This window comes from Euphorbia lathyris, chromosome 7, assembly GCF_963576675.1.
Source record: "Euphorbia lathyris chromosome 7, ddEupLath1.1, whole genome shotgun sequence".
Classification (NCBI taxonomy): Eukaryota; Viridiplantae; Streptophyta; class Magnoliopsida; order Malpighiales; family Euphorbiaceae; genus Euphorbia; species Euphorbia lathyris.
The window spans coordinates 24,889,035-24,910,672 of NC_088916.1; positions in this window are offsets into that span (position 1 = coordinate 24,889,035).

Consider the following 21,638-nt stretch of genomic DNA (forward strand, 5'->3'; position numbering starts at 1 on the left):
AGGAACTCGGGATAAGCGAAGACATTGATCGCCATCTGACTAATTTGGGTTGGACCAAATTTGTTTCTATGAAATTTCCTATTATTGGAAATTGGGTTCTGGAATTTTTCTCCACCGTTAGGTTCGTCAACAAGAGACGTGTTCGTCTCAGTTTTCGTTGTGAGGGGGAGGTATTCACTTTTGGATATCCATAACTACATAGTTGGTTTGGATTTCCACCCCGAGACACAACTCAACACCATCCTGGAAGGGATATGACTTCTAGAGATATATGGAGAATGCTAACAGGATTTTGGCGATTCAATCCATGTCTTGCCTTCAACAAGTCCATTAATTCTAATTCCATGCTGTATCTACATAAGTTCCTCTGTCACAGCCTTTTTGGTCGGGTCAGTAGCAATATTGTGAAAGATACTGATCTCTATGTGTTGGGCGACATTTTCCAAGGCAACTCAGTGAACTCCTCGAAGATTCTAATGGAGGGGTTAGTTGCTGCTTCTCGTTCGAAGAAACGGAAGATTGGATTCGCCAACATCATTTGTGGAATCATATTAGGAGCCAAGGGAAACATTTCTGTTCCTTGGACTGATACAGAACCATACCCGATTTTAGACTACGAGTTCTTGGAGAACGAGGGACTTGTTAAACGAGTTTTCCGTTCTGGTCCAACATTCCTTTCTGCACCAGAGAGGCAAGTCTTCATTCAAAAGAAGATCAAAAGGGCCAATGCACGTCGTCCATCTTCTAGTTAGGGATATATATATACATTTTATGTGTTTCTGTTTGTTGTTTTTAATATATATGAGTGCTTGTTTGTCAATTATGTTTTTATAATGTTTATATATAGATGTAAATTATGGTATTGTTTACCAAAGATAAATAAAAATGCAGTAATTCTTTAGTTTATTTCTTTTATCTTAAGGAACAACCTTTGGTTTTCCTTTAATTTAATGTTTTAGTTTTGTTTATCTCAGTTTCAGGGATTAATGTTCACATTTTGGTACTTAATTTTAAAGAGGAATTGGTTTCGAAGTGTTAAAATCATCCAAAACAGTCCCAAATTACCCAGATTTTTCAGAATCTCAGTTGAGATTTCGAATTCTCAGTTGAGACAGCAAAGGAACATTTTTCAAGCAAGAATTTTGCCCTTTCCCTTCTGTCTGTCGCGACTGAGATTTTGAAAATCTCAGTCGCGACTTACGACTTCTAGGTGCGGGATTGGGCGAAATTTTCACCCTCTTTTCCTATTCCTACTCTATTTACTACCTATTCAACTATCCTAATCAATACCTATTACTTACACCTATTTATATCACCTCTTTTTACACCAATCAATCATCTTTTACTCTTCCCAATACCAAGATTCACTCATCTTCCCCATAAATTTTTACCCTATTCATCTTCTTCTTCCTCAATTCACCACCATTATCTTTCATTCTAACCTTCATATTTTCATATTTTCTTACTCTTTTTCATCCAAATTTCACAAACCAAACACTATGCCTAGACAAAAGACCGTTGCAAACAAAACCAAGGCTACCGAGATCAATAGATTACGGGTTCAATATGGAGCACCGTTCGATATCACGTCGGAAGCCGAAGGACGCCTATATCGCCGGTTTTCTAATGTCCTTGTAGAGTTTGTGGACATGCCTTTTCTTGACACCGACACGGTAAATACTCTTTCTTTTACCGAGCGTATTGATGAATTTCTTACCATTCTTGGTTGGAAACGATTTGCTAGTATGCGTTTTCCTAGTCTTAAAACGCATATTATTGAGTTTTTGGTTACTCTAACCTATGACAAAAAGAAAGGAGTTATCTCTTTTCGGAGTGATGGAGTCCGTTATAATATGAACCGTTGGTTTGGTTTTCCTACTCGAAATTTCTATTCAAAGCCGAAGCCTTTTGATTCAAACGCAGTTTGGAATTCTTTAACCGGTTTAGATGCTTTTAGTCCTAAGAATACATCTAGCAAGCTAATTAAGGATGATTGTGTATTCTTCTTTCACAAGTTTTTATCATTCTCCTTATTTGGTCGGGTTGAAAGTTCAAAAGTGCAAGTTCGTGATTTGGTTGTGTTTGATGCTATTTTTAAGGGTTTGACAATTGATAGTATTGAAATGATATTTACTAATTTCGTTCGAGCTTCCAAGTCCCGCAATAAGCAAGTGCCTATGGGTAATTTAATTACCGGCATTGTTTTGGGCGCTCGGGGTGAATTAGCGGATTATCAAAATATGTCTCATGTTGGTTTACCATCATTGGATCTCACGGCACTTCAAAGGGCCAATTTATTGAAGAAGTTGGGACCACCCGCCTTTATCTCTTATGCGGATCGCACAAGGCGTGTTTTCGCTACCATGGGTAGTGAAGCATCGGGTTCATAAGGTTTAGGTGCCCAAGATGATGATGAGGAGGATGAAGCGGAATTTGATGAAGCAGATGAGGAGGAAGAGAATGTTGATGCCAATGCATAAGAGCAAGCAAATGTGGAACCGAATGAAGCGGAACAAGTTGGATGGCAACGTGTTTTGACACAAATGAACGAGCATAACCGTAACATGAATTTGCGGTTAGATGAAGTCGTTGCCAATAATGCCGAAATGAGTTCAAGGATCACTACATTGAGTCGTGAGCACAAGTCTACTCGTCGCCGGATGCTCTCTTTCTTCCGACGCCAAGGAGTTGAGACTACGCCTTCTCCACCACCATCACCTTGATAGGTTTTATCGTTTCTCTCTTTAACTCATTTTCGTTATTATTATTATGTTTTATTCGGTTTAGTACAATCTTTTTACTTATGTTTGGTACAATTTTTATTATTAAATGTTTGAATGTTATGGTACTATATTTTTCATTTCTAATTCGTATGATTTATTTCGTACTATTTTTCGTGTTTTATCGCTTTTTGCACCAATGAGGACATGGTCCAAATTAAGTGTGGGAGGAGGTATTTCATACCCATTTTATTTTTAAGTATGAATGAATGCAACGAATGAGAATGAATGATATTTATTTTAAGTATCAATGCCTGTTATTATTCATTTTAAGTCAACCATTTTATTTTTAAGTACGAATGAATGCAACGAATGAGAATGAATGATATTTATTTTAAGTATCAATGCCTGTTATTATTCATTTTAAGTCAAATATAAGTTGCAACATTTTTTTCAAAACCATGCAACATTTTTATATAACGTGCACCACTTTTCCAAAATAATAGCAAATTTTTCATAAACATAAATTTTTGTTAAACTATTTATTTCATATGTTTCAAACAATTCTGCTTTCAAAATAATGTTAAGCATATTTTAAGGTTATCATTATTTATAGAAATAATATTTCTATACGGGCTATATTTTTACAAATATTTTTACAAATCTCCGATACGATTTTATCAAAAACGTCTCGAGTAAATGTATATAAGTAAAATTTCTTTAGTTTCACATCTCTATTTTATATCATGAATTCATGATAAATATAAATCTTATTTTCAATTTTCAATTAGGTTTATAGGCATAAATCGAACTAACAACTTAAGCTTTTTAGCTCGATATTATTTTTTTCGTCTTACATTAAAAACCAATTGAAGTTTTTAAGGAAACTTTAGCCATAATACATGTTGAATTTCAAGTCAATATAGGATGAATGTGCTATTTTTCTTTCCCAATTTTATTTTATTAATTAAATCAAGTAGTCGTATTCTTAACTTTTGGCCACGATTGAGACCAACCTTATCACAATCGAGGTATGAAAGGGAAGAACGTTAAGTATCGTTTACTTTTGGCCACGATTGCGACCACCCTTATCACGGTCGAGGTATGAAAGCAACGATATAAATTAAAGCAAAATTAAAAGTGTTTAAAGTTTTAAGTAACGATTGCGTCCACCCATGGCATGGTCGGTACCTCTTAAAAGAACACGAAAGCAAATTAATGCGTATAAAGTTACGATCGAGACCACCCTTATCTTGGGCGTAATTAAAGCAAATATATTAAACCTAAGTCCTTAAATAAATCTATATTTGTAATAGTTTAGGTTTGGGAAAGGAAATTTTGTGCTTAGAAATGCCTTGAGACAAAAGATTCGGAAACATGCGTGCTTACACCGTCCCGAATACTTCAATATAAAAATTGAAATACAAGACGAATGATATATCTCTTTTATACTAGCTAGTTTGATACTTTGCGTATAAATGTACGATGAAAAGTTTATCTTTCGGTTTAACTAATTCAAAAAGAAATATATGGATATATATTCTATTTATAGAGAGATTGATTAAAGAATAAATTCAGTGAAATTTTGCTCGGGACTAGCAAAAGCTTAAGTGTGGGAGTTTGTTAAGCCCAAAATATACCTAAAATATCCTATATAAATACGTTAGATTTACATTGAAATCGTGTTAATTATATTCATTTGGAATACTTTTACGTCTTTATTTACTTCTTTGATTCAAGGTACCTAAATATTTGGTAAAATCCAAATAGGAGCGAAAACGGAGCTAAAATGAAGGAAAAACCTAAAAAACGCATCGAGAATGCATATCAGTCAGAAGAACGCTCGAGGAGGACGAAAAACAGTCGAACGCCATGGAGGAATACTCTCTGTCGCGACTGAGATTCTCAAAATCTCAGTCGCGACTTACGGAGCCCAGACCGGAGGAAATCAAGTCTCAAAGCTCGCCCCTATACCCCCTGTCGCGACTGAGATTTTCAGAATCTCAGTCGCGACAGACAGCCCTCCTGCACACTAAACACATGTTAATTTCGTAAAAACGCGTCTGTTCGTTCGGATAAAAGCAACCGTTCACCAGCAGACACGACCCATCATTTACAACCCTTCAACAACTATAAATAAGTGATTCATTTCAGAAGTCAAGGTTGGTTATGTTGGAAAAGTTAGAGAAATTAGAGAAGAGAGTTGTTATGTTAAAGTTTCTGATTCAGAAAAGAATCAGGAAGTTAGAGTTCATTTCTGTAAGCAATCGTGTTGAACACGAATTGTATTTAGATTAGTTACAAACACAGTATTAGTTTAGTTTTCATTCTGGTAGTAGACGAGATCAGTCTCTATTCCAAAGATCCAGCGAGAAGAATTAACGGCTGAAGCGCCCACGGTTTGACGAGCCTACGAAGTTTGAGAGAAAGATTGACGACCCGGATCTCAAAACCTTCGTTACCATGCTATCCAAGTTTCTACTTCTCTGTTAACTTGTGAAAATTCACATTTCGATTAATGATATACTTCTTTATTCAATATATTCTTACTATTGTTATTTTGATGTTGTTCTGACAAAATGATTTTCAAAATGATATATTGGTGTTTTTATTAAAACGTTCTATTCCATCTTATTCACATAAGAACTTTGTTGAACACTTAACAAATTTAGTTTTTATGGATGACATGATCGCTGATCGCGGCTTATCAGAAGTAAAACACTAGTTTGATTAAGGTAGGAATCATCTCAAGATCAGGGGGATTTCTACGGTTCAAAGCCATTTAATTGAGTAAATTGATATATTGTTTCATGTCCATAATATCACAAAGTTAAAGTTGTTTACTTTGCTTTATGAAAATAAAGATCTATTTTATTCCAATTACGGAAGTATCTGTTTTGTAATCAAAATTCCAAAAAGGAATTGTTCTCTAAACTTGATATAATCTTTCTATCTAATCCTAATTTACCAAAACCTATTCAATCAACTAAACGTATTTCTTTTATTAAACCTAAAACACGTGATTAAACCGAATTAAATAAAATTTAGTTAAAAAGCGTTCCCTGTGGGTTCGATATCTTTTATTACTACAAGCGTATACCGTGCACTTGCGGAAATCGCTCAACACAAAGTAAACAAGAAGTTGAAATAACATTTACTGACCAATCTATTCCTGTAGAGATTGTAGAAACACCTATTCCCAATGACTCAACATTGCCCAAAGAAATAAAAATCCCAAGAGGACATTCAGAAAAGTCCATTCTTGATGCTGCTGACAACAAGTTGATGACCAGAGATCAGCTTAGGAAATACCTCAGCAATGTTGCATTCGTCTCAATACATGAGCCAAAGAATTTTGCTGATGCTGAGCACGATGAATATTGGATCAATGCCATGCAAGAAGAGCTCGACCAATTCACCAGAAATGAGGTACGGGATTTAGTGCCTAAACCTAGGAATCAAAAGCCTATAGGAACTAAGTGGGTGTTTAGAAACAAACTAGAAGAGCATGGAAATGTAATAAGAAATAAAGCTCGACTTGTAGCCCAAGGCTATAGTCAGCAAGAGGGTATTGACTATGGGGAAACATTTGCACATGTTGCTAGGTTAGAAGCAATACATATATTGTGTGCTTATGCCAGTTTCATGAACTTTAAGTTGTACCAAATGGATGTTAAAAGCGCATTTCTTAATGGTTTCATAAACGAAGAGGTATATGTTAATCAACCTCCTGGGTTTGAAGATCCAAAATTTCCAAACCACGTTTATAAATCAAAAAGGCCATGTACGGCCTAAAACAAGCTCCAAGGGCTTGGTATGAAAGGTTGACCAACTTCCTACTAACCAGGAACTATGTCAGGGGAAAAGCTGACACAACCTTGTTCATTAAGAAAAAAGGGAAACATACCCTACTTGCACAAATATATGTAGATGATATAATATTTGGTGCTACTGACGAATCTTTGTGCAAAGAATTTAGCAAACAGATGCAAACTGAGTTCGAGATGTCCATGATGGGGGGAACTCAACTTCTTCCTCGGACTCCAAATCAAGCAAGGTAAGAATGGTATCTTCATAAGTCAGTCCAAGTACACCAAAGAGATGCTAAAGAAATTCAGCATGGTAGATTGCAAACCAATATCAACCCCTATGGGTACTGATACTGTCCTATGCAAAGATGAGAAAAGTAAGTTAATAGATAGTAAACTCTATCGAGGTATGATAGGTTCCCTACTTTCTCTCACAACGAGTAGACCTGATATACAATACTCAGTATGTTATTGTGCGAGATATCAAGCTGACCCCAGAGAATCTCATCTAACGGCTGTAAAAAGAATTTTTAGATATTTGCAGAGCTCAATTGATGCAAGTCTATGGTATCCAACTTCAAATGACTTCACACTCATTAGATATACTGATGCTGACTATGGACGAGATAACCTAGAACGTAAGAGCACTTCGGGAGGATGTCATTTCCTTGGAAGCTGTCTAGTATCTTGGTTCAGCAAGAAGCAATCATCTGTAGCCCTGTCTACAACTGAAGCTGAGTACGTGGCTGTCGGAAGCTGTGTTGCTCAAGTTCTATGGATAAAGCAACAGCTTGAGGATTATGGAGTGAAGACTGAAACAATAGAGATCAAATGTGACAACAAGAGTGCCATTGATCTGTCCAAAAATCCAATCCAACATAGCAAGATGAAACATGTCAGCATAAGGCATCACTTCATCAGAGATCACGTACTAAAAGATGAGATCAATCTGACCTATGTGCCAACAAATGAACAGCTTGCAGATATCTTCACCAAGCCTTTGGCACGTGAAAAATTCAACATACTAAGGGAAGCTATCGGTATGTCTAATCCCCTTCAATAATTCTCTAGTGAATGTTGAATGATTGCCATGCTGAGTGAAAATTAGAACGTTGTGCAAATGCCATGCTGAGTAAATTAAGTAACTACTACCTACTGAGCTTATAATGTAGAAACATCATCCTATACTGAGTTGAAATACATATTGAGTGATTATCCTGAGTAGGTACATATACTGAGGAACTATCATATACTAAGTTAGGAATTCACCTTGATAAGAACTAGGTTCTCAGTATCACAAACGGTTCATTTTCTAGAAAAACTGCGCCAAAACCCACTTGCACCATTAAATGCCAACACATGTAAATAATTGGCACCTGGAAAAGGCAAAAAATTATGAGACAACCCATGCGCCGAAAATGTCATAAATAACAGAATCTCTGTCGGTTGAACGCCCCAAGGAAAAACGGCTAGTTCAATAAATAGGGTCGTTTTAGATCTATATAAAATGGAAGAATTACTCCTCAAAACTTCTCACGTGTAAATCCTTTGGTATTCAGAATCTCTCTCTCTCTCAAAACTTCCTAAAAAATCTCTGAAAATGTCCAACACTCAAAACATCTCCGGTGAAAATTCCGGCAAAATAATCACCGATGAAAGCCCCAGATCTACTCCTAAATCTACTCTAACTCCGAGCAAACGCCGTCAAGATGACCCAGCAAGCTCCTCAAAACAAAAAACCAAGGCTAGAACCATGGTAAAAGTTCACACGAAAGTCAAAAACCTAAAAGTCCTAAAATGCCGCTGGTTCTCTCCCAGCTTCATTACCGCCGAAAAGCCATTATGTGAATGGATTGAGAAGAACGAGTGGACATGCCTCTTCTCTCTCCCCGGAACCACCTATCCTCGGTTGGTTAAGGAATTCTACTCCGGTCTCCATGTTGATAAGGACGATGCTGACTATCTGGAGACGCACGTTAAGGGTCACAAGATTGTAATCACTCCATTCTACTTGGCAACCTTACTCAACTTGCCTAACAAAGGAACCAAGTTTAGAACAACAAAGGAAAAGGTATAAACGGAAAAGCTTGACCAGATGAAGGGATTTTGCAAACCCAAAAATCACAAAGGAGAAATACCCAGCACTAGTATGGGGCAAAACCAGAAGATGGCGCACTACATATTCACCAACTTCATCTTCCCTAAACTCAACTCAGCCTCGTCTGCCTCCAACTTCGAGCAGTGCTTTATATGGCACATGCTAACCTATTGCCCACTCAATATGCTTGTGTTTCTAGTTGGTGCACTCCAACGTGGAGGTAAGAAACTTCGACTAGGTTCTCTAATCACCAAAATCCTTGAAGATCACAAGATCGAGACAATCTCTGAGACTAAAAGTTTGGGATCAGAAATAACTGCGACTCTGTTATTTGGGTTGCTATTCAACCAACCTTTAAAGGGAGTTGAAGATGCTGAGGAAGATGAGGAAGAAAACGATGTTGAACAAGAAATCGAAACTGAGCTAGCAGCAGATGATGTTGAGCCAGAAGTTGAACCAGAGGAAGTTCCTGCTGAGTCCCCTAAGGCAAAGAAGAAGAGAAAAGCACTTGCAAAATGTGCTAAGGATATTGAAGCTGTGCCTAGGAAGAAACGGGCTATGACCAGAGGAAAGAATATTGATGCTGACCTACCTCAGGTTACACCTAAGTCAGCAGAGAAAATGAAAGGGCAAGCTCAGCCCGAAGCAGAAAATGAAGAATCCCCTGAACAACCTCTAAAGAAGAAAAGTAAAAGTTCTGGGTTGAAAGTTGTTGAAGCTGATCCCATTGATTGGGTTGTGACACCTAAATCTCACTGCACTCAGAACATTGGGATTGATCTTGAGAAAACTCCAGTTGAGCAAGCTGATGAAGGGGAAGAACAAAGACAGGTTGATACTCAGCCTAATACTGAAGAGAAAGATCATGCTGAGCCGGATAATGTTGAGCAACATCAGGAAGCACATGTTGAATAAGAAGAAGAAGATAATCAAAGAGAGGATCTGAATGTTGAAGCCGAGGTTGAGGATATAAATGTTCAAACTGACCCATCACCTCCAAAAACTAAGTCCCTAAAAAGACTGAAAAAGAAAGCTGTTAAAACTCCTCTCATTGATCTCTTGGCAGATTCTCCATCTTTGGAGCAAACTACGGATCCATCCAATATCCAGTTCGAGTATTTTTCCCACCATGTTGAGTCTCCTCCTAAGGAACTAGAGCAAAATCAAGCCTCTGTTACTCGCACTGAGGAACATGCCAAGACTCCACAGAATCCAAATCCTGCCGAGCAAGAGCTCGAAGATCCAGCCACTCAGCACGGGGAGAAAGCTATGGATCCACCTGTTCAACCTCAACATCCTGGTATTGCACCTCATCAAGAACCAATTACTCAAGCTAGTAAGCACCCAACTCCACCACCATCCAGCTCCACCTCCATTCCTGCGTTTGAGCCAAATTCCACTGATCAACTTGCATATCTTAGTGCAACTCAGTCTGGCCGTCGAATCATAGAATCGGCTCAATCTCTTCTCCAGGAGTTCACCACTTCTGATGCTGCTAGGTCTGCTCATCCTGAGTCAACAAATATCTCTGCCATCACTCAACTTCTTACTGAAATTAAGGGACTCAAGGATCATATCAGTGTTATGACCATCATCCAATCACAGCAACCTAAACAAGATCACATTGCCAAACTGACTGAGCTATTCCTTCTGATGATAAACCACATGAACTCCCTTGAAGGTAAAATCAACAATCTTTCTGCACCTAATCCAGGATATGCAACTTCGGCTGAGTTAGATCAACAATTTGCCAAACTGAGAACAGAACTACCCAACCTTGGGACAACGACCAATCTTGCGTATGCCACATCTGCTGAGCTGCATGACTGCTTTGCCAAGCTGACTGCTGATCTCACATGTACACGAGAGCTCGTTTCCTCCACTTCTTAATGTACAATTGATCAACTCAGTGAAGCCGTGAGTCTTCTCAGTGTCAACAAAGCTCAGATGGATGTTGACCCCATCAATGATAATCTGTCAAAAGGTATTTTGCAAGCCATTCGCTACGACAATGCTCAACGCATCTTCTATGACTCTGCTCTACTGAAGATGTATCATCAATCCTTTGCTCAGATTACCAGCTCCCTTACTTGGCTTAGTAAGTCCCATGAGTGTATTATCAACCTGATCACTGGGTCTATCCCAGTTCCTCGAAACGTTCGAGATGATTATGTTCCTGTGATAGATAGCTTGAGTGAAAGCACAAAGAGATTACAACGCTATTCAAATGTTCTATCCTCTGCTGCGAGAAATGACACCTTTGTCTATAAACCCGATGCTGGCAAAACGGGGGAGAGAACTCAAGATGGAACTCAACAAGGGACAGGAACATCAGGGAGCAAAGAGAAAGGCAAGGGTGAGAAAGGAAAAGGTAAGGCTTAAGAAGAGAGACTAGTGAAATTTTTTTTATGATTCTATTTTGTGTGGGCACAAGTATTTTGTATTTGTATGTTTTATTTTGAGTTCCAATGAACTGTGTTTTTCATTCTGTTCAAATGCCATGCTTGTCAATGCACATTAACATAAGCAAATTGAACAAACAAATACTCAGTATACATAATAACGAGTAAATCAAACTGAGTATTCAAGCATTTCTGAAAGCTGACCTAGACTCAAAATAAATTAGAACTGAATCTAGTCAGTACACACATCCTTAGTTTGTCTCAAAATAAAATCTTGGAAGGTTTAAGAGGTAAATTAACAGATGCAACCCTTACGGGGGAGAAATTTTAGAAACATGAAAAATAAATCAATCATGGGGAATTTCAAAACTGAGTTCCATAATTATGCATTTTGCCAACATCAAAATGGAGGAGTTTGTTGAAACACCTTTCCACAAGATTTTGATTTGACAAAATCATCCATGATTAAAAGACAATTAAATTTAAGTGCTTTATTTTAATTGTACTAATCCGTTTGTTCAATGTTGAGTATGAATACAAATAAAGATAAATATAAAAAGTAAGATAGGAAGCAGTCAGCATGAGATGAACAGAACAAGCTAAGTAGAATGAAGGTCAGCATAGAAGCCTAAAGTATCAAGCTGAGTGGAATCAACCTTAGCATCAAGAGACTAAAACATAAAAGTCCAACAAAGAGAAGCGAAATGCAACTCAGCATAAGAAACAGCAACAACAACTGTCTTACGAAGCTGAGCTGACTAAAAACATACTTAGCCTAGGAATTGCCAAAGACAATGATTTACGCAGTAGAAGCTGAGTGATTCTTCAGGACAGCATGAAAAAGTCGTTTGCTAAAAGACAATGATTACCGCCCCTCTGTACCAATAATTGAATCCTTGAAAATACGCAGAAGACACATTCCGAGATGTATGGGTCAATGGATTATTGGTAAAGGACGACTGGCACAAAAAGACAAGCCAGACGCAAGAAGACAAACCTAACGTCTGAAGGAAAGCAGAGGAAGGGAATGGCTGGAACAGTCTGAAGCTGACCAGAATCTGTCCCCTAAAAGAGCCGTTTTAACAGCAACGGCTAAATCATTTCAAAATGATCCATCACAGATTTACCCTATATAAGGACAATCGAACTTCTTGGATCATAAGCCGTTTTTACAAAAAGAAAAGTACAAGAAGAGAAAAGATACAAAAGCACTTAGATACAAAAAGAGATCTTACACCCATCTTCCATTCCTTGTGTAAATGCTAGAGTGATTACTTGTAATCTTCTAAAGTGTTCTTCATTTGAAAAGGAACAAGTGTTTATCAATTGTAACATTGAGAGTGTTGTGCTGAGTGTTTGGTTGTAAACATTCAGTGGTAGAGAAATCTAGGTGCTGGGTTGTAGCACTTAGTAGGAGTTGAGTAGACGAATAGAGGAAGGTACTCATGCATATTCAACTGCCTTGTAATCGGTTTGTGCTCTACCTTTAAAGAGCTCAGTATTAGATTCTAAAAGCCTGGAGGACTCTGGGGACTGGACGTAGGCGGAGAGGCCGAACCAGGATAAGTGATACTGAGTAATCTCTAAACTCTCTCTCGATATATATATTTGCATGTGTTGTGTGTTAAGTTTATTCAGCATACAAAATTGTTTTAAAGTTGATTCTAAGTTATTTCAAGTGCTGAGTTAGAAACTGACCTCCAAGAGTGTCAATATCTAACTTACAAATAAAATAGCCTTAGTCAATATCTGGTCGAAGCTGTCTTGTAACATATCTGGCCAAACTGACCAAAAGCTGAGTTGACAAACTCACCAAATAACTAAGTCAGCATATTAATTAAACGAAAAAGTTATATTAGTTCCTAACCCCCCCCCCCTTGGAACTAATCACACGGGACCAACAAGTGGTATCAGAGCCTAAGCTCACTACTCAAAGATATAACTATCTTGAGCGGATCCCCATAAATGGCTGAGAACAGCACTCGTTTCCTTTCAGGGAACCAAACTACACAAATACTCCCTGAGGGATTGTTAATCACTAGACCTCCCCTATTCTTTGGATCTAATTATACATTTTGGAAGAATAGGATGAAAAACTTTATTCAAGCCACAAACATGAGTGCATGGCTTGTAATTGTTCAAGGTCCACATGTGCCCTATAAAACTGTTAACAATGAGAAAATTGTTAAGAGCGAAGCTGAGTGGACAGAGGATGACCTCAGAAAATTACAAACTAATGCTTCGGCTATAAATATGCTTCACTGTGCTTTAGATGCTACAGAATACAATAAGATTTCAGGTTGTGAGCCAGCACAGGAGATTTGGAAAAAGCTTGAAGTAACCTATGAAGGCACTAGTAAAGTTAAAAAGTCAAAAGTCAATCAGCATATGAGACTCTACGAGCTGTTCGAGATGAACGAGAACGAAGACATCTCTGAAATGAACTCAAGGTTCACAAATATTATAAATGAGCTTAAAAGGCTTGGAAAGAACTTCACTGAAGAAGAACACGTGAAGAAGATCTTGAGAAGTTTACCTAAGAGTTGGCAAGCAAAGAAAACAGTTGTAGAAGAAGCTCATGACTTGACTACTTACAAATATGATGAGCTGATCGGATCCCTGCTAACCCATGAGATCTCTATGAAAAACTTTGAGGCAAAAGAAAAATCTGAAGATAAGAAACAGAAATCTCTAGTGATGAAAGCTGACTCCACAGAAGCTGAGTCTACTGATGATGAGGAAATGGCTATGTTTACTAGAAAGATGAAGAAGCTGTTCAGAAGAAATGACAGAAATAGCAAACGGCCATACAAGAGAGGTGAGAGGTACAAAGTCTAGTGACAAATATAAGAAGGACAGCTCCAAGTCCGTCACATGTTTTGAGTGCCACCAAACTGGGCACATCAAGTCAAGCTGCCCAAACCTAAAAAGAGATAAGAAGGGAAACAAGAAGGCAATGGTAGCAACATGGAGTGACAGTGACGAATCAACATCATCCGAAGCTGATGCAAATGAAACGGCAAACATATGCTTCATGGCGGATGATGCTGAACACTGTCAATCTGAGCAAGCTGATCTCTCTGACGAAACTGACCAGGAGGAACGCAACAATGAGGTAACATCCCTACTTTTGCTTAGAAATGAGATGGTAAATGCCTTGAGTGATTTATACACTCTAACTAAAAAGTGTAACAAGAAAATCAAATCACTCGGCAGGCGGTGTGACGAGATTGAAGAGGTCAAGCTGAGTGATCTCAGATATCTCCTCCAAGACAATGCAGATTGACATAACAACATTCAAATAATGCATAAGTTTGTCACGGAGGTTCAATCTGAGTCAAAGAGACTTAGAAAGGACATTACAACCCTACAGAGTCAAGTAAAAGGCTCAAATAAACATAAATCCCATACTGAGTACTCAAGTACTAGTCAGCATAAACAATTCACCCAGTGTGAATGTTGCGGGAAAAGAGGACACACAAAAGATGTGTGTTGGTTCAACAAGCGGATTGTCCAATGTGACTTCTGCGGAAGAAAAGGACATACCACTAAGGTATGTTGGCATGCTCAATATAACAATGCTGACCACACTCAGCATCACCCTCAAAGGGTAGTTTATTGTGACTTTTGTGGTAAAAATGGCCACACTATAAAAGTATGTCATCACAAACTAAAATATGATTTTGCACCTGTTTATACTAACAAGAAAGGACCCAAAAAGAATTGGGTACCTAAAGATGAATAGTTTAAAATGCAGGTCAGCTTGACATGCGTGGAGAAGTCAAAACTTTGGTACATAGACAGCGCATGCTCAAGACATATGATGGGTGATGAAACACAATTCATCACACTAGAGCTTAAACGAGGTGGAAGTGTAAGCTTCGGAGACAATAAGAAGGGTAAGATAGTCGGCTCAGGTACTATCGGAGGTAACCCAACTATTGAGTCTGTCTTCTTAGTCAAAGGTCTCAAATACAACCTACTGAGTGTAGCTCAGCTTTGCAAGAGTGGCAGAAAGGTTGTATTCGACGACACTAAGTGTCAAATACTCGAGGGGAACATAAATGAATTGATTTTAACTGCCCCTCGTATAGATAATGTATACATGCTAAATTTAGAAAAACAGTTTTCTAAGAACATATGCTTAGTGTCTAAAGAGGATAACTCATGGCTATGGCATAGAAGACTTGGGCATGTCAGCATGGACCTTCTTGCCAAATTAGCTAGAAAGCAATTAGTTGAAGGATTACCCAAATTAAAATTTGAGAAAGATCAATTATGTAAAGCTTGTCAGCAAGGGAAACAAACCAAAGAGTCATTTCAAAGTAAAAATATTGTCTCAACCAAGAGACCATTAGAATTACTACACTTGGATCTTTTCGGACCTATCTAGCCACTCAGCTTGGGAGGTAAGAAATTTTCCTTGGTCATTATAGATGATTTCTCTCGGTACACTTGGATCATCTTGCTGAGTAGCAAGGATGAAACTTTTGAGATGTTTACTACACTTATTAAGAAACTTAAAATTGATAAAGACCTAAAAGTAGCTCATATTAGAAGTGACAACGGTGGAGAATTCAAAAACCAACAGTTTGATGAATTCTGTGAAACCAGTGGTATTGACCACAATTTCTCTGCTCCTAGAACACCTCAACGGAATGGGATTGTTGAAAGGAAGAATAGAACTATTGTCGAAATTGCTAGAACCATGCTGAGCGAAAATAGGCTTCCAAAGTACTTCTGGGGTGAAGCTGTCCACAGAGCATGCTTTATACTGAATAGGGCTCTAGTAAGACCTATACTTAAGAAAACCCTATATGAAATTTGGAAAGGACGAAAGCCCAACATTGGGTACTTTCGTGCTTTTGGGTGTAAATGCTTTATACTCAATACAAAGGACAATCTTGCAAAATTTGATGCTAAAGCTGACGAAGCGATCTTCTTAGGGTACTCAACTAACAGCAAAGCATATAGAGTCTATAATAAACGAACTCAGGTTGTAGAAGAGTCTATCCATATTGAGTTCGATGAAGCTGACCCTGCAGGAAAGTCAACTCAGCTTATTGAAGATGAACCAAGCTCAGCTTCCGCTGATCAAAATGGAGCCTCTGAATCATCAATACAAGGGCTGACCAAAGGTAAACAAGAAGTTGAAATAACATTTACTGACCAATCTATTCCTGTAGAGATTGTAGAAACACCTATTCCCAATGACTCAACATTGCCCAAAGAAATAAAAATCCCAAGAGGACATTCAGAAAAGTCCATTCTTGATGCTGCTGACAACAAGTTGATGACCAGAGATCAGCTTAGGAAATACCTCAGCAATGTTGCATTCGTCTCAATACATGAGCCAAAGAATTTTGCTGATGCTGAGCACGATGAATATTGGATCAATGCCATGCAAGAAGAGCTCGACCAATTCACCAGAAATGAGGTATGGGATTTAGTGCCTAAACCTAGGAATCAAAAGCCTATAAGAACTAAGTGGGTGTTTAGAAACAAACTAGATGAGCATGGAAATGTAATAAGAAACAAAGCTCGACTTGTAGCCCAAGGCTATAGTCAGTAAGAGGGTATTGACTATGGGGAAACATTTGCACCTGTTGCTAGGTTAGAAGCAATACATATATTGTGTGCTTATGCCAGTTTCATGAACTTTAAGTTGTACCAAATGGATGTTAAAAGCACATTTCTTAATGGTTTCATAAACAAAGAGGTATATGTTAATCAACCTCTTGGGTTTGAAGATCCAAAATTTCCAAACCACGTTTATAAACTCAAAAAGGCCCTGTACGGCCTAAAATAAGCTCTAAGAGCTTGGTATGAAAAGTTGACCAACTTCCTGCTAACCAGGAACTATGTCAGGGGAAAAGCTGACACAACCTTGTTCATTAAGAAAAAAGGGAAACATACCCTACTTGCACAAATATATGTAGATGATATAATATTTGGTGCTACTGACGAATCTTTGTGCAAAGAATTTAGCAAACAGATGCAAACTGAGTTCGAGATGTCCATGATGGGGGGAACTCAACTTCTTCCTCGGACTCCAAATCAAGCAAGGTAAGAATGGTATCTTCATAAGTCAGTCCAAGTACACCAAAGAGATGCTAAAGAAATTCAGCATGGTAGATTGCAAACCAATATCAACCCCTATGGGTACTGATACTGTCCTATGCAAAGATGAGAAAAGTAAGTTAATAGATAGTAAACTCTATCGAGGTATGATAGGTTCCCTACTTTCTCTCACAACGAGTAGACCTGATATACAATACTCAGTATGTTATTGTGCGAGATATCAAGCTGACCCCAGAGAATCTCATCTAACGGCTGTAAAAAGAATTTTTAGATATTTGCAGAGCTCAATTGATGCAAGTCTATGGTATCCAACTTCAAATGACTTCACACTCATTAGATATACTGATGCTGACTATGGACGAGATAACCTAGAACGTAAGAGCACTTCGGGAGGATGTCATTTCCTTGGAAGCTGTCTAGTATCTTGGTTCAGCAAGAAGCAATCATCTGTAGCCCTGTCTACAACTGAAGCTGAGTACGTGGCTGTCGGAAGCTGTGTTGCTCAAGTTCTATGGATAAAGCAACAGCTTGAGGATTATGGAGTGAAGACTGAAACAATAGAGATCAAATGTGACAACAAGAGTGCCATTGATCTGTCCAAAAATCCAATCCAACATAGCAAGATGAAACATGTCAGCATAAGGCATCACTTCATCAGAGATCACGTACTAAAAGATGAGATCAATCTGACCTATGTGCCAACAAATGAACAGCTTGCAGATATCTTCACCAAGCCTTTGGCACGTGAAAAATTCAACATACTAAGGGAAGCTATCGGTATGTCTAATCCCCTTCAATAATTCTCTAGTGAATGTTGAATGATTGCCATGCTGAGTGAAAATTAGAACGTTGTGCAAATGCCATGCTGAGTAAATTAAGTAAATACTACCTACTGAGCTTATAATGTAGAAACATCATCCTATACTGAGTTGACATACATATTGAGTGATTATCCTGAGTAGGTACATATACTGAGGAACTATCATATACTAAGTTAGGAATTCACCTTGATAAGAACTAGGTTCTCAGTATCACAAACGGTTCATTTTCTAGAAAAACTGCGCCAAAACCCACTTGCACCATTAAATGCCAACACATGTAAATAATTGGCACCTGGAAAAGGCAAACAATTATGAGACAACCCATGCGCCGAAAATGTCATAAATAACAGAATCTCTGTCGGTTGAACGCCCCAAGGAAAAACGGCTAGTTCAATAAATAGGGTCGTTTTAGATCTATATAAAATGGAAGAATTACTCCTCAAAACTTCTCACGTGTAAATCCTTTGGTATTCAGAATCTCTCTCTCTCTCTCAAAACTTCCTGAAAAATCTCTGAAAATGTCCAACACTCAAAACATCTCCGGTGAAAATTCTGGCAAAATAATCACCGATGAAAGCCCCAGATCTACTCCTAAATCTACTCTAACTCCGAGCAAACGCCGTCAATATGACCCAGCAAGCTCCTCAAATCAAAAACCCAAGGCTAGAACCATGGTAAAAGTTCACACGAAAGTCAAAAACCTAAAAGTCCTAAAATGCCGCTGGTTCTTTCCCAGCTTCATTACCACCGAAAAGCCATTCTGTGAATGGATTGAGAAGAACGAGTGGACATGCCTCTTCTCTCTCCCCGGAACCACCTATCCTCGGTTGGTTAAGGAATTCTACTCCGGTCTCCATGTTGATAAGGACGATGCTGACTATCTGGAGACGCACGTTAAGGGTCACAAGATTGTAATCACTCCATTCTACTTGGCAACCTTACTCAACTTGCCTAACAAAGGAACCAAGTTTAGAACAACAAAGGAAAAGGTATCAACAGAAAAGCTTGACCAGATGAAGGGATTTTGCAAACCCAAAAATCACAAAGGAGAAATACCCAGCACTAGTATGGGGCAAAACCAGAAGATGGCGCACTACATATTCACCAACTTCATCTTCCCTAAACTCAACTCAGCCTCGTCTGCCTCCAACTTCGAGCAGTGCTTTATATGGCACATGCTAACCTATTGCCCACTCAATATGCCTGTGTTTCTGGTTGGTGCACTCCAACGTGGAGGTAAGAAACTTCGACTAGGTTCTCTAATCAACAAAATCCTTGAAGATCACAAGATCGAGACAATCTCTGAGACTAAAAGTTTGGGATCAGAAATAACTGCGGCTCTGTTATTTGGGTTGTTATTCAACCAAGCTTTAAAGGGAGTTGAAGATGCTGAGGAAGATGAGGAAGAAAACGATGTTGAACAAGAAATCGAAACTGAGCTAGCAGCAGATGATGCTGAGCCAGAAGTTGAACCAGAGGAAGTTCCTGCTGAGTCCCCTAAGGCAAAGAAGAAGAGAAAAGCACTTGCAAAATGTGCTAAGGATATTGAAGCTGTGCCTAGGAAGAAACGGGCTATGACCAGAGGAAAGAATATTGATGCTGACCTACCTCAGGTTACACCTAAGTCAGCAGAGAAAATGAAAGGGCAAGCTCAGCCCGAAGCAGAAAATGAAGAATCCCCTGAACAACCTCTAAAGAAGAAAAGTAAAAGTTCTGGGTTGAAAGTTGTTGAAGCTGATCCCATTGATTGGGTTGTGACACCTAAATCTCACTGCACTCAGAACATTGGGATTGATCTTGAGAAAACTCCAGTTGAGCAAGCTGATGAAGGGGAAGAACAAAGACAGGTTGATACTCAGCCTAATACTGAAGAGAAAGATCATGCTGAGCCGGATAATGTTGAGCAACATCAGGAAGCACATGTTGAATAAGAAGAAGAAGATAATCAAAGAGAGGATCTGAATGTTGAAGCCGAGGTTGAGGATATAAATGTTCAAACTGACCCATCACCTCCAAAAACTAAGTCCCTAAAAAGACTGAAAAAGAAAGCTGTTAAAACTCCTCTCATTGATCTCTTGGCAGATTCTCCATCTTTGGAGCAAACTACGGATCCATCCAATATCCAGTTCGAGTATTTTTCCCACCATGTTGAGTCTCCTCCTAAGGAACTAGAGCAAAATCAAGCCTCTGTTACTCGCACTGAGGAACATGCCAAGACTCCACAGAATCCAAATCCTGCCGAGCAAGAGCTCGAAGATCCAGCCACTCAGCACGGGGAGAAAGCTATGGATCCACCTGTTCAACCTCAACATCCTGGTATTGCACCTCATCAAGAACCAATTACTCAAGCTAGTAAGCACCCAACTCCACCACCATCCAGCTCCACCTCCATTCCTGCGTTTGAGCCAAATTCCACTGATCAACTTGCATATCTTAGTGCAACTCAGTCTGGCCGTCGAATCATAGAATCGGCTCAATCTCTTCTCCAGGAGTTCACCACTTCTGATGCTGCTAGGTCTGCTCATCCCGAGTCAACAAATATCTCTGCCATCACTCAACTTCTTACTGAAATTAAGGGACTCAAGGATCTTATCAGTGTTATGACCATTGTCCAATCACAGCAACCTAAACAAGATCACATTGCCAAACTGACTGAGCTATTCCTTCTGATGATAAACCACATGAACTCCCTTGAAGGTAAAATCAACAATCTCTCTGCACCTAATCCAGGATATGCAACTTCGGCTGAGTTAGATCAACAATTTTCCAAACTGAGAACAGAACTACCCAACCTTGGGACAACGGCCAATCCTGCGTATGCCACATCTGCTGAGCTGCATGACTGCTTTGCCAAGCTGACTGTTGATCTCACATGTACACGAGAGCTCGTTTCCTCCACTTCTTAATGTACAATTGATCAACTCAGTGAAGCCGTGAGTCTTCTCAGTGTCAACAAAGCTCAGATGGATGTTGACCCCATCAATGATAATCTGTCAAAAGGTATTTTGCAAGCCATTCGCTACGACAATGCTCAACGCATCTTCTATGACTCTGCTCTACTGAAGATGTATCATCAATCCTTTGCTCAGATTACCAGCTCCCTTACTTGGCTTAGTAAGTCCCATGAGTGTATTATCAACCTGATCACTGGGTCCATCCCAGTTCCTCGAAACGTTCGAGATGATTGTGTTCCTGTGATAGATGGCGTGAGTGAAAGCACAAAGAGATTACAACGCTATTCAAATTTTCTATCCTCTGCTGCGAGAAATGACACCTTTGTTTATAAACCCGATGCTGGCAAAACGGGGGAGAGAACTCAAGATGGAACTCAACAAGGGACAGGAACATCAGGGAGCAAAGAGAAAGGCAAGGGTGAGAAAGGAAAAGGTAAGGCTTAAGAAGAGAGACTAAGAAGAGAGACTAGTGAAATTTTTTTTATGATTCTATTTTGTGTGGGCACAAGTATTTTGTATTTGTATGTTTTATTTTGAGTTCCAATGAACTGTGTTTTTCATTCTGTTCAAATGCCATGCTTGTCAATGCACATTAACATAAGCAAATTGAACAAACAAATACTCAGTATACATAATAACGAGTAAATCAAACTGAGTATTCAAGCATTTCTGAAAGCTGACCTAGACTCAAAATAAATTAGAACTGAATCTAGTCAGTACACACATCCTTAGTTTGTCTCAAAATAAAATCTT